The sequence below is a fragment of the Oncorhynchus nerka genome, linkage group LG1 (genome assembly GCF_034236695.1).
Source record: "Oncorhynchus nerka isolate Pitt River linkage group LG1, Oner_Uvic_2.0, whole genome shotgun sequence".
Taxonomy (NCBI): Eukaryota; Metazoa; Chordata; class Actinopteri; order Salmoniformes; family Salmonidae; genus Oncorhynchus; species Oncorhynchus nerka.
Genome location: NC_088396.1, coordinates 25436558 through 25450553, shown reverse-complemented (window position 1 = coordinate 25450553; position 13996 = coordinate 25436558). Strand labels below are relative to the sequence as shown.

The 13996-nt window shown below is 44.1% G+C and overlaps 1 protein-coding gene across 1 annotated transcript in view; it reads left to right on the top strand.

Annotated features, from left to right (window-relative positions):
• The window catches only part of LOC115127314 (unconventional myosin-XVI), a 219411-nt gene that overhangs the window by 18034 nt on the left and 187381 nt on the right, over window positions 1-13996 (top strand).

Genomic DNA, 13996 nt, shown 5'->3' with positions numbered 1-13996 from the left:
CCTAGTCTGTTCACCCTCTCCATACCCATCCCTACAGACCTATAGTAATGTAACAGACCTAGTCTGTTTACCCTCTCCATACCCATCCCTACAGACCTATAGTAATACAACAGACCTAGTCTGTTTACCCTCTCCATACCCATCCCTACAGACCTATAGTAATGTAACAGACCTAGTCTGTTTACCCTCTCCATACCCATCCCTACAGACCTATAGTAATACAACAGACCTAGTCTGTTTACCCTCTCCACACCCATCCCTACAGACCTATAGTAATGTAACAGACCTAGTCTGTTTACCCTCTCCATACGCATCCCTACAGACCTATAGTAATGTAACAGACCTAGTCTGTTCACCCTCTCCATACCCATCCCTACAGACCTATAGTAATACAACAGACCTAGTCTGTTCACCCTCTCCATACCCATCCCTACAGACCTATAGTAATACAACAGACCTAGTCTGTTTACCCTCTCCATCCCCATCCCTACAGACCTATAGTAATGTAACAGACCTAGTCTGTTTACCCTCTCCATACCCATCCCTACAGACCTATAGTAATGCAACAGACCTAGTCTGTTCACCCTCTCCATACCCATCCCTACAGACCTATAGTAATGTAACAGACCTAGTCTGTTTACCCTCTCCATACCCATCCCTACAGACCTATAGTAATACAACAGACCTAGTCTGTTTACCCTCTCCATACCCATCCCTACAGACCTATAGTAATGTAACAGACCTAGTCTGTTTACCCTCTCCATACCCATCCCTACAGACCTATAGTAATACAACAGACCTAGTCTGTTTACCCTCTCCACACCCATCCCTACAGACCTATAGTAATGTAACAGACCTAGTCTGTTTACCCTCTCCATACGCATCCCTACAGACCTATAGTAATGTAACAGACCTAGTCTGTTCACCCTCTCCATACCGATCCCTACAGACCTATAGTAATACAACAGACCTAGTCTGTTTACCCTCTCCATACCCATCCCTACAGACCTATAGTAATGTAACAGACCTAGTCTGTTTACCCTCTCCATACCCATCCCTACAGACCTATATTAATGTAACAGACCTAGTCTGTTTACCCTCTCCATACCCATCCCTACAGACCTATAGTAATGTAACAGACCTAGTCTGTTTACCCTCTCCATACCCATCCCTACAGACCTATAGTAATGTAACAGACCTAGTCTGTTTACCCTCTCCACACCCATCCCTACAGACCTATAGTAATGCAACAGACCTAGTCTTTTCACCATCTCCATACCCATCCCTACAGACCTATAGTAATGTGACAGACCTAGTCTGTTTACCCTCTCCATACCCATCCCTACAGACCTATAGTAATGTAACAGACCTAGTCTGTTTACCCTCTCCATACCCATCCCTACAGACCTATAGTAATGTAACAGACCTAGTCTGTTTACCCTCTCCATACCCATCCCTACAGACCTATAGTAATGTAACAGACCTAGTCTGTTTACCCTCTCCACACCCATCCCTACAGACCTATAGTAATGTAACAGACCTAGTCTGTTTACCCTCTCCATACCCATCCCTACAGACCTATAGTAATGCAACAGACCTAGTCTGTTTACCCTCTCCATACCCATCCCTACAGACCTATAGTAATGTAACAGACCTAGTCTGTTTACCCTCTCCATACCCATCCCTATAGACCTATAGTAATGTAACAGACCTAGTCTGTTTACCCTCTCCACACCCATCCCTACAGACCTATAGTAATGTAACAGACCTAGTCTGTTTACCCTCTCCACACCCATCCCTACAGACCTATAGTAATGTAACAGACCTAGTCTGTTTACCCTCTCCACACCCATCCCTACAGACCTATAGTAATGCAACAGATCTAGTCTGATTGCCCTCTCCATACCCATCCCTACAGACCTATAGTAATGCAACAGACCTAGTCTGTTTACCCTCTCCACACCCATCCCTACAGACCTATAGTAATGCAACAGACCTAGTCCACATGTTTTGGGTTTACCCTCTCCACACCCATCCCTACAGACCTATAGTAATACAACAGACCTAGTCTGTTTACCCTCTCCATACCCATCCCTACAGACCTATAGTAATGCAACAGACCTAGTCTGTTTACCCTCTCCATACCCATCCCTACAGACCTATAGTAATGCAACAGACCTAGTCCACATGTTTTGGGTTTACCCTCTCCACACCCATCCCTACAGACCTATAGTAATACAACAGACTAGTCTGTTTACCCTCTCCATACCCATCCCTACACACCTATAGTAATGTAACAGACCTAGTCTGTTTACCCTCTCCATACCCATCCCTACAGACCTATAGTAATGCAACAGACCTAGTCTGTTTACCCTCTCCATACCCATCCCTACAGACCTATAGTAATGTAACATACCTAGTCTGTTTACCCTCTCCATACCCATCCCTACAGACCTATAGTAATGTAACAGACCTAGTCTGTTTACCCTCTCCATACCCATCCCTACAGACCTATAGTAATGCAACAGACCTAGTCTGTTTACCCTCTCCATACCCATCCCTACAGACCTATAGTAATGCAACAGACCTAGTCTGTTTACCCTCTCCATACCCATCCCTACAGACCTATAGTAATGTAACAGACCTAGTCTGTTTACCCTCTCCATACCCATCCCTACAGACCTATAGTAATGCAACAGACCTAGTCTGTTTACCCTCTCCACACCCATCCCTACAGACGTATAGTAATGCAACAGACCTAGTCCACATGTTTTGGGTTTACCCTCTCCACACCCATCCCTACAGACGTATAGTAATGCAACAGACCTAGTCCACATGTTTTGGGTTTACCCTCTCCACACCCATCCCTACAGACCTATAGTAATGCAACAGACCTAGTCCACATGTTTTGGGTTTACCCTCTCCACACCCATCCCTACAGACCTATAGTAATGCAACAGACCTAGTCCACATGTTTTGGGTTTACCCTCTCCACACCCATCCCTACAGACCTATAGTAATGCAACAGACCTAGTCTGTTCACCCTCTCCACACCCATCCCTACAGACCTATAGTAATACAACAGACCTAGTCTGTTTACCCTCTCCATACCCATCCCTACAGACCTATAGTAATGTAACATACCTAGTCTGTTTACCCTCTCCATACCCATCCCTACAGACCTATAGTAATGCAACAGACCTAGTCCACATGTTTTGGGTTTACCCTCTCCACACCCATCCTTACAGACCTATAGTAATGCAACAGACATAGTCCACATGTTTTGGGTTTACCCTCTCCACACCCATCCCTACAGACCTATAGTAATACAACAGACCTAGTCTGATTACCCTCTCCATACCCATCCCTACAGACCTATAGTAATGCAACAGACCTAGTCCACATGTTTTGGGTTTACCCTCTCCACACCCATCCCTACAGACCTATAGTAATGTAACAGACCTAGTCTGTTTACCCTCTCCATACCCATCCCTACAGACCTATAGTAATGCAACAGACCTAGTCCACATGTTTTGGGTTTACCCTCTCCACACCCATCCCTACAGACCTATAGTAATGCAACAGACCTAGTCCACATGTTTTGGGTTTACCCTCTCCACACCCATCCCTACAGACCTATAGTAATGCAACAGACCTAGTCCATATGTTTTGGGTTTACCCTCTCCACACCCAGCCCTACAGACCTATAGTAATACAACAGACCTAGTCTGATTGCCCTCTCCATACCCATCCCTACAGACCTATAGTAATGCAACAGACCTAGTCTGTTTACCCTCTCCACACCCATCCCTACAGACCTATAGTAATGCAACAGACCTAGTCCACATGTTTTGGGTTTACCCTCTCCACACCCATCCCTACAGACCTATAGTAATACAACAGACCTAGTCTGTTTACCCTCTCCATACCCATCCCTACAGACCTATAGTAATGCAACAGACCTAGTCTGTTTACCCTCTCCATACCCATCCCTACAGACCTATAGTAATGCAACAGACCTAGTCCACATGTTTTGGGTTTACCCTCTCCACACCCATCCCTACAGACCTATAGTAATACAACAGACCTAGTCTGTTTACCCTCTCCATACCCATCCCTACAGACCTATAGTAATGTAACAGACCTAGTCTGTTTACCCTCTCCATACCCATCCCTACAGACCTATAGTAATGCAACAGACCTAGTCTGTTTACCCTCTCCATACCCATCCCTACAGACCTATAGTAATGTAACAGACCTAGTCTGTTTACCCTCTCCACACCCATCCCTACAGACCTATAGTAATGTAACAGACCTAGTCTGTTTACCCTCTCCATACCCATCCCTACAGACCTATAGTAATGTAACAGACCTAGTCTGTTTACCCTCTCCATACCCATCCCTACAGACCTATAGTAATGTAACATACCTAGTCTGTTTACCCTCTCCATACCCATCCCTACAGACCTATAGTAATGTAACAGACCTAGTCTGTTTACCCTCTCCATACCCATCCCTACAGACCTATAGTAATGCAACAGACCTAGTCTGTTTACCCTCTCCATACCCATCCCTACAGACCTATAGTAATGTAACAGACCTAGTCTGTTTACCCTCTCCATACCCATCCCTACAGACCTATAGTAATGCAACAGACCTAGTCTGTTTACCCTCTCCACACCCATCCCTACAGACGTATAGTAATGCAACAGACCTAGTCCACATGTTTTGGGTTTACCCTCTCCACACCCATCCCTACAGACCTATAGTAATGCAACAGACCTAGTCCACATGTTTTGGGTTTACCCTCTCCACACCCATCCCTACAGACCTATAGTAATGCAACAGACCTAGTCCACATGTTTTGGGTTTACCCTCTCCACACCCATCCCTACAGACCTATAGTAATACAACAGACCTAGTCTGTTTACCCTCTCCATACCCATCCCTACAGACCTATAGTAATGCAACAGACCTAGTCCACATGTTTTGGGTTTACCCTCTCCACACCCATCCCTACAGACCTATAGTAATGCAACAGACCTAGTCTGTTCACCCTCTCCACACCCATCCCTACAGACCTATAGTAATACAACAGACCTAGTCTGTTTACCCTCTCCATACCCATCCCTACAGACCTATAGTAATGTAACAGACCTAGTCTGTTTACCCTCTCCATACCCATCCCTACAGACCTATAGTAATGCAACAGACCTAGTCCACATGTTTTGGGTTTACCCTCTCCACACCCATCCTTACAGACCTATAGTAATGCAACAGACATAGTCCACATGTTTTGGGTTTACCCTCTCCACACCCATCCCTACAGACCTATAGTAATACAACAGACCTAGTCTGATTACCCTCTCCATACCCATCCCTACAGACCTATAGTAATGCAACAGACCTAGTCCACATGTTTTGGGTTTACCCTCTCCACACCCATCCCTACAGACCTATAGTAATGTAACAGACCTAGTCTGTTTACCCTCTCCATACCCATCCCTACAGACCTATAGTAATGCAACAGACCTAGTCCACATGTTTTGGGTTTACCCTCTCCACACCCATCCCTACAGACCTATAGTAATGCAACAGACCTAGTCCACATGTTTTGGGTTTACCCTCTCCACACCCATCCCTACAGACCTATAGTAATGCAACAGACCTAGTCCATATGTTTTGGGTTTACCCTCTCCACACCCAGCCCTACAGACCTATAGTAATACAACAGACCTAGTCTGTTTACCCTCTCCATACCCATCCCTACAGACCTATAGTAATGCAACAGACCTAGTCCACATGTTTTGGGTTTACCCTCTCCACACCCATCCCTACAGACCTATAGTAATGCAACAGACCTAGTCTGTTCACCCTCTCCACACCCATCCCTACAGACCTATAGTAATGCAACAGACCTAGTCTGTTCACCCTCTCCACACCCATCCCTACAGACCTATAGTAATGCAACAGACCTAGCCTGTTCACCCTCTCCACACCCATCCCTACAGACCTATAGTAATGTAACAGACCTAGTCTGTTTACCCTCTCCATACCCATCCCTACAGACCTATAGTAATACAACAGACCTAGTCTGTTTACCCTCTCCATACCCATCCCTACAGACCTATAGTAATGTAACAGACCTAGTCTGATTGCCCTCTCCATACCCATCCCTACAGACCTATAGTAATGTAACAGACCTAGTCTGTTTACCCTCTCCATACCCATCCCTACAGACCTATAGTAATGTAACAGACCTAGTCTGTTTACCCTCTCCATACCCATCCCTACAGACCTATAGTAATGTAACAGACCTAGTCTGTTTACCCTCTCCATTCCCATCCCTACAGACCTATAGTAATGTAACAGACCTAGTCTGTTTACCCTCTCCACACCCATGCCTACAGACGTATAGTAATGCAACAGACCTAGTCCACATGTTTTGGGTTTACCCTCTCCACACCCATCCCTACAGACCTATAGTAATGTAACAGACCTAGTCTGTTTACCCTCTCCATACCCATCCCTACAGACCTATAGTAATACAACAGACCTAGTCTGTTTACCCTCTCCATACCCATCCCTACAGACCTATAGTAATGTAACAGACCTAGTCTGATTGCCCTCTCCATACCCATCCCTACAGACCTATAGTAATGTAACAGACCTAGTCTGTTTACCCTCTCCACACCCATGCCTACAGACGTATAGTAATGCAACAGACCTAGTCCACATGTTTTGGGTTTACCCTCTCCACACCCATCCCTACAGACCTATAGTAATGTAACAGACCTAGTCTGTTTACCCTCTCCATACCCATCCCTACAGACCTATAGTAATGTAACAGACCTAGTCTGATTACCCTCTCCATTCCCATCCCTACAGACCTATAGTAATGTAACAGACCTAGTCTGTTTACCCTCTCCACACCCATGCCTACAGACGTATAGTAATGCAACAGACCTAGTCCACATGTTTTGGGTTTACCCTCTCCACACCCATCCCTACAGACCTATAGTAATGTAACAGACCTAGTCTGTTTACCCTCTCCATACCCATCCCTACAGACCTATAGTAATTCAACAGACCTAGTCTGTTTACCCTCTCCATACCCATCCCTACAGACCTATAGTAATGTAACAGACCTAGTCTGATTGCCCTCTCCATACCCATCCCTACAGACCTATAGTAATGTAACAGACCTAGTCTGTTTACCCTCTCCATACCCATCCCTACAGACCTATAGTAATGTAACAGACCTAGTCTGTTTACCCTCTCCATACCCATCCCTACAGACCTATAGTAATGTAACAGACCTAGTCTGTTTACCCTCTCCATACCCATCCCTACAGACCTATAGTAATGTAACAGACCTAGTCTGATTACCCTCTCCATTCCCATCCCTACAGACCTATAGTAATGTAACAGACCTAGTCTGTTTACCCTCTCCACACCCATCCCTACAGACGTATAGTAATGCAACAGACCTAGTCCACATGTTTTGGGTTTACCCTCTCCACACCCATCCCTACAGACCTATAGTAATGCAACAGACCTAGTCCACATGTTTTGGGTTTACCCTCTCCACACCCATCCCTACAGACCTATAGTAATGCAACAGACCTCAAAACATTATCAGCATCCCGGAATGGGTCTCAGTTGAAAGTGAACAGAAGACATTTAGTCAGTGCCTCCCACGGAGCGATAAAAAAGTCTCTCTTTATCTCTCTCTCTAGTCCTTATTTTTCTCCCTTCCTCTCTTTGTAATCTGTTCCTCCTTCAATATTCACTCTACATTCCCTCTCCAGAGTTTCAGCTGCTAATCAGTATTCTGCTTAGTGTGTGTGTGTGTGTGTGTGTGTGTGTGTGTGTGTGTGTGTGTGTGTGTGTGTGTGTGTGTGTGTGTGTGTGTGTGTGTGTGTGTGTGTGTGTGTGTGTGTGTGTGTGTGTTAGTGCAGCAGTTGGGAAAAGACAAATGGATGTGGCAAGGGTGAGGAGTGGCCATTAGCTTTGCAGTATTAGCTCATTCTTCAAACTGATTACATGCTAGTCATGACACAAACTCTCTAACTCTGTCACACACACAAACACACACACACTTATTCATAAAAACACACCTATCTAATATTCAGAGTGAAATGCAGCTCTTGGGAGACAAGCAGAAGTAATCTAATACAGAAGGGGTTGTGCAGGTCAGCACAACGATTACAGAGCTCAGAGATTTCTCCCATTATGTGCGATGGAGCAGGTGGTATTAAGTCAACCATCGTCAGCTATTCTGACTATCCCCAGGACAGCTGACCAGATTGTGTGTGTGTGTGTGTGTGTGTGTGTGTGTGTGTGTGTGTGTGTGTGTGTGTGTGTGTGTGTGTGTGTGTGTGTGTGTGTGTGTGTGTGTGTGTGTGTGTGTGTGTGCGCACCTCCCTATTCTATCAACTGAGAGATTCCTCATTAGGGATTCTACCTAGACCTCAGAGGGGAGAGAGAGAGAGCTCTTGTGAGCCTGACTCTAAATCATCTGTTGCCCCAGGCAGGGATCTGAGGGACTCTACTCTTAATGCCACAGTCCCATACACACAGAGCTGCAGTCAAACATACTCTATGTCTTCATAAAGTATCACTACTAGTGGATACTCTATACTCTATGAGTCTTTTTACAATAGACGTGTATTTATCTCACTATGGCCTCTTCTCTTTCTCCCTATTCTCTCTCTCTCTACCTCCCTTCCCTTTTTTCTTCTCTGTCTGTCTTTCTCCCTTTTCTCCCTTTTTCTCCCTTTCTCTCTCTCTCTCTCTCTCTCTCTCTCTCTCTCGCTCTCTTTCTCTCTCCATCCATCCCTTCCTTATCTTTCTCGCCACCCATGCTCTTGTTTGCTAGCCGTTTGCCCAGCTGCCTGTGTGTATCTGTCAGACCACCCAGCAGCCATTGCAGGTCACTATGCTAATCTCCCCCCTTTGGGCTGCCAATGATCTTCAGCTGGGGTACTTGAGAGCAGCTGGTGTACCCATGCAACTGCCTGACTAAAACCTGGTCCTTTGGCCGGGCATGAATCGCCACTGTTTACCCCTGAGTAGAAATCCTAATCACCACCCATGCAACAGCATGGTACAGGACTGGCACAAGACTGTTACTGCCACTGGCTTTTGGTATGGTGGGTAAAATCAGCTGCCAACCATTGGTCTGATTAACTAGACTTGGAACTGTCAAGGCTATGCTGAACAAGATGTTGTTGGATAAGATGTTTTTGGATAAGATGTTTTTGGAAAATATGTTTTTGGAAAAGATGTGGTTGGAGAAGATGTTGTTGGACAAGATGTTGGATAAGATGTTGTTGGATAAGATGTTGTCCTGCAGATTTGATGTTCCATAGGCATGATACCGTGTAGATGGAGACATGATGATAAGTCTCATTTCACACCATCGGACTGAATTCCCTTCTTTTCATTCCTGCTATTACTGATTTGTTGCTTTGATGATCCCATGGTTAACTATCTAAAATTGTAGTCAGTAATGTGTCTTTTGGATTACTGTAATCTGATTACTTTCAGTTACTTTCTAATTAATTTTCCCTTAAAATGTAGAAGAAGACAACAATAATTCTTTATACACATTTGGTGTGTCATCATAGTGGTCTCAGGCTCACTAACGAAAAATCGTTGACATTTTAAATGCTGAATTGAATGTAATTGAGAAAGCAGAAAGTTCTCAATGTATTTGTTTCACTAACATCCTTTCTGAATTTAAGAGTAATCCAAGAAGTAATCATGTCGTTTTTAAAAAGTATCTGTAATCTGATACAATATCTTTGCTGGTAGAGTAAGCAATTACAGTTACTCCCCAACCCTGATCTTTGGCCTGTTGACTGTTTCTATGTCTCTGTGTGTGTAATGTTATTTGTACGCAATGTCAGTTTCTGTGTCTCTGTGTATGTGTACGTCTGTGCCAATTACTGTGTGGGAAAATACAGTAATGCTCCACAGCATGTTTCTGACTCAATCCCACTCCATTCCAAATCCATGTAGGAAACATGGTCGCCTCAGGCCTCCTTTATCCCAGGAGATATGTGGGAACATTTCTGGAATTGTATTCACAGCAAAATCCTTAATCATTTTTGAGAGGAGGAAATGTGTAAATACACCCCATGTTGAGAGGCCTAGGGGTCCATCTGGGGTGAAAGGGGGGTAATTTAGGGGGACGGGGTGGGAATTGGGGTTGGCCTGTACCAAGATCCCCAAACCCTGGAAAACCCGGACTCAGCGCAGAACATGAGGATGTGTGGAAGGAAAATCAATGCTTAGTATTCCACAGGGATCTCATCTCAGCCCGTTGTTATTAGTGATGAGATCAGCTCCTCTGTTCTGGAGATGATGGAGGAAATACCACCCTCAAAGATGTATGTAGCAGATTTGGTTTTCTGCTTTGCTTTATCTTGTGAAGGCCTTATCTGGTGGTGAATCTCTCATTGAAGTGTAAAGCTATGAAATGACAGTGATAGACTGTGTCCAAACGTTTATCTAGCTATAGCGAGGCATGGGGATATTATTCTGGATGACTGTGGAATGTCTGTGGTATGAACGTCTTCTGTATTAGTTGTGTACGGTATTCATCATGGCACCCAACCTCCCTCTGTAATTATTTATATGTTTTCATTTAATTTGTTCTTTGATTGATACAATAATGGATATGAACCATTCCAGATGAGAAAACAACACCTTGTACCACCATGACTCATTATCATTTAAAGAATGTTTGGCATCTCTCTCTCTCTCTCTCTCTCTCTATCTCTCTCTTTCTCTCTCCGTCTGTGTGTCTATCCTAATTCAACTTTGTCAGTATGGAGTTGGCTTTGGACACAGATTCACAGATAAATTATAAACACTCTGCTGACGAGGCAGGCTAGTAATAAGAGATGTACACACACACTTATCTTATCAGAAATCACTGGCAGGAAATAAGATGGAAGCAGAGAGGAAAATAGAGAGTGACAGAGATGTGGAGATGGGTAAAGAGATTGAAAGGAGAGGATAGAGGGCTATGTCAGAAAAAAAAAGTAGAAAGTGAGAATCAAAGAAAAAGAACAGGCAGGGAGGGATATGGTGAATGGGGGAAAAAGAGAGAATGAGAGACAAGAGAGACCTGAGCCTTTTTCAGCTCGATTCCTCCCTGCCATATGTAAACTGGGACTTGCATTGGTAGTGACATTTGGTGAAATTGCCTTTCTAAAGTAATCTCTTAACTTCATCAGTGGGAGGCACGGCTGTGACCGGAGCATCTGTTCTCTTCAAGAGGCGTGGAATCCAAAATCAATTCACAATACCATTCCAGAATGATGATATGGAATGTTCCACACTGGGGAATGATTGTTATATACAGTAGCTGTGTTATTGAGGTGATATTAGATGTTACGTTCCCTGCAAAATCATATGTTTGATGAGATTGAGTCTACTGTATATGAATATTTTTTATTATTTTATATGAGGTTAGGGGTCTGGTAGAGAGAGATATTACTTGAGTGTGACAGAGTTGCTCTCTGTCCAGTTGCAGTTCACAGCTGTTTGATAACCTGATAATCATAATATAGTTCTGTGTTTCAATGCCTAGGAAACCTGTTTAATATTAGCATCTGTCCATTATTACTCTGCATTTAACCAAAGTAATGGGTGTTTTAATATCAGATTACTATACATTGTGATATGATCATGTGACTTGTGTTGTGATTTAGATTTCATAATATATCAAATCAGAGAATGATAACGGTTGAGATTCTCTTTGACTATGAAACGCCCTGTTTGTACTAAAATACTGTAGAGTAGCATCAGTATCAGTGATTGGGTGCCCTGTCGTGCATACATTACACAATCAACTGAGACCTCCAGTCACTTAAGACAAGTGTAATTACATGTAGGAAAATCACCCTTTCTCTTCCTCCCCTCTCCCTACTCGCTTCCTCCTCTTGAGTCTGTCCTCTATTGATCAGCACATATAGATCAGACAGACACAGTGAATAGCCTAGCACCAGTAACACCCTGTCTGTCTGTCTGTCTGTCTGTCTGTCTGTCTGTCTGTCTGTCTGTCTGTCTGTCTGTCTGTCTGTCTGTCTGTCTGTCTGTCTGTCTGTCTGTCTGTCTGTCTGTCTGTCTGTCTGTCTGTCTGTCTGTCTGTCTGTCTGTCTGAAGCACTAATGGCCTCTTCTGTCATTGTTACATGTCTTCCTCACCTCAGCCTTTAGCACCACGCTCACACATATGCATACACACACGCACGCACACACACACACACACACACACACACACACACACACACACACACACACACACACACACACACACCTTTGTCAAGACGTCTACGTAAATACACAGTCAAGCTAATTGCATGCCTATACCCAAAGCGTGATCACTGATCCTATCTGATCGGGTTCAGTATAGCAAGCTTGATAGTGTCCGTGTTGAAGATCGTCCTCACTCCCTTACAGCTCTGGTACAGTTATCTATCTGTCAGAGCTAGAAGCTCGTTGTCTGCATCACACATCAATCCCTTTCCCAGGGGCCTTTGCAGTGGAAGGTAGATGTCATGCTGTGACACCGTGCCAAATCCTCTCCGTTGATTGAACGAAGGAGTGAGAAAGAGAGAGAAACCAGAAATCTGGACACAATAACTGACTCTTTGTGATTATTGTGGCCTTTGTCCACCAAATAGGGGAACTGATCAATGTTTTACATTGTATTTATTTATTTCGCCTTTATTTTAATCAGGCAGGCCAGTTGAGAACAAGTTCTAATTTACAACTGCGACCTGGCTAAGATAAAGCAAAGCAGTGTGGCAAAAACAACAACACAGAGTTACACATGGGATAAACAAACGTACAGTCAATAACACAATAGAAAAATCTGTATACAGTGTGTGCAAATGACGTAAGGAGATAAGGCAATAAATAGACCAATAGTGGAGAAGTAATTACAATTTAGCAATTTACACTGGAGTGATATACTGTAATTGCAGATGAGGATGTGCAAGTAGAAACACTGGACTGCAAAAGAGCAGAAAAACAAAAACAAATATGGGGATGAGGTAGGTAGTTGGTTGGATGGGCTATTTACAGATGGGCTGTGTACAGCTGCAGAGATCGGTAAAGCTGCTCTGACTGCTGACGCTTAAAGTTAGTGAGGGAGATATGTCTCCAACTTCAGTGATTTTTGCAATTCGTTCCAGTCATAGGCAGCAGAAAACTGGAAGGAATGGGGGCCAAAGGAGGTGTTGGCTTTAGGGATGACCAGTGAAATATACCTGCTGGAGCGCGTGCTACGGGTGGGTGTTGCTATCGTGACCAGTGAGCTGAGATAAGGTGGAGCTTTACCTAGCAAAGACTTATAGATGACCTGGAGCCAGTGGGTTTGGTGACAAATATGTAGCGAGGACCAGCCAACGAGAGCGTACAGGTCGCAGTGGTGGGAAGTATATGAGGCTTTGGTGACAAAACAGATGGCACTGTGATAGACTGCATCCAATTTGCTGAGTAGAGTGTTGGAGGATATTTTGTAAATTACGTCACCGAAGTCAAGTATCGGTAGGATAGTCAGTTTTACAAGGGTATGTTTGGCAACATGAGTGAAGGAGGCTTTGTTGCGAAATAGGAAGCCGATTCTAGATGTAATTTTGGATTGGAGATGCTTAATGTAAGTCTGGAAGGAGAGTTTACAGTCCAACCAGACACCTAAGAATTTATAATTGTCCACATATTCTAAGTCAGAACCGTCCAGAGTTGTGATGCTAGTCGGGCGGGCGGGTGCGGGCAACGATTGGTTGAAGAGCATGCATTTCGTTTTACTTGCATTTAAGATCAGTTAGAGGCCACTGAAGTAGTGTTGTATGGTGTTGAAGCTCGTTTGGAGGTTTGTTAACACAGCGTCCAAGGAAAGGCCAGATGTATACAGAATGGTGTCGTCTGCGTAGAGGTAGATCAAGGATTCACCCGCAGCAAGAGCGACATCATTG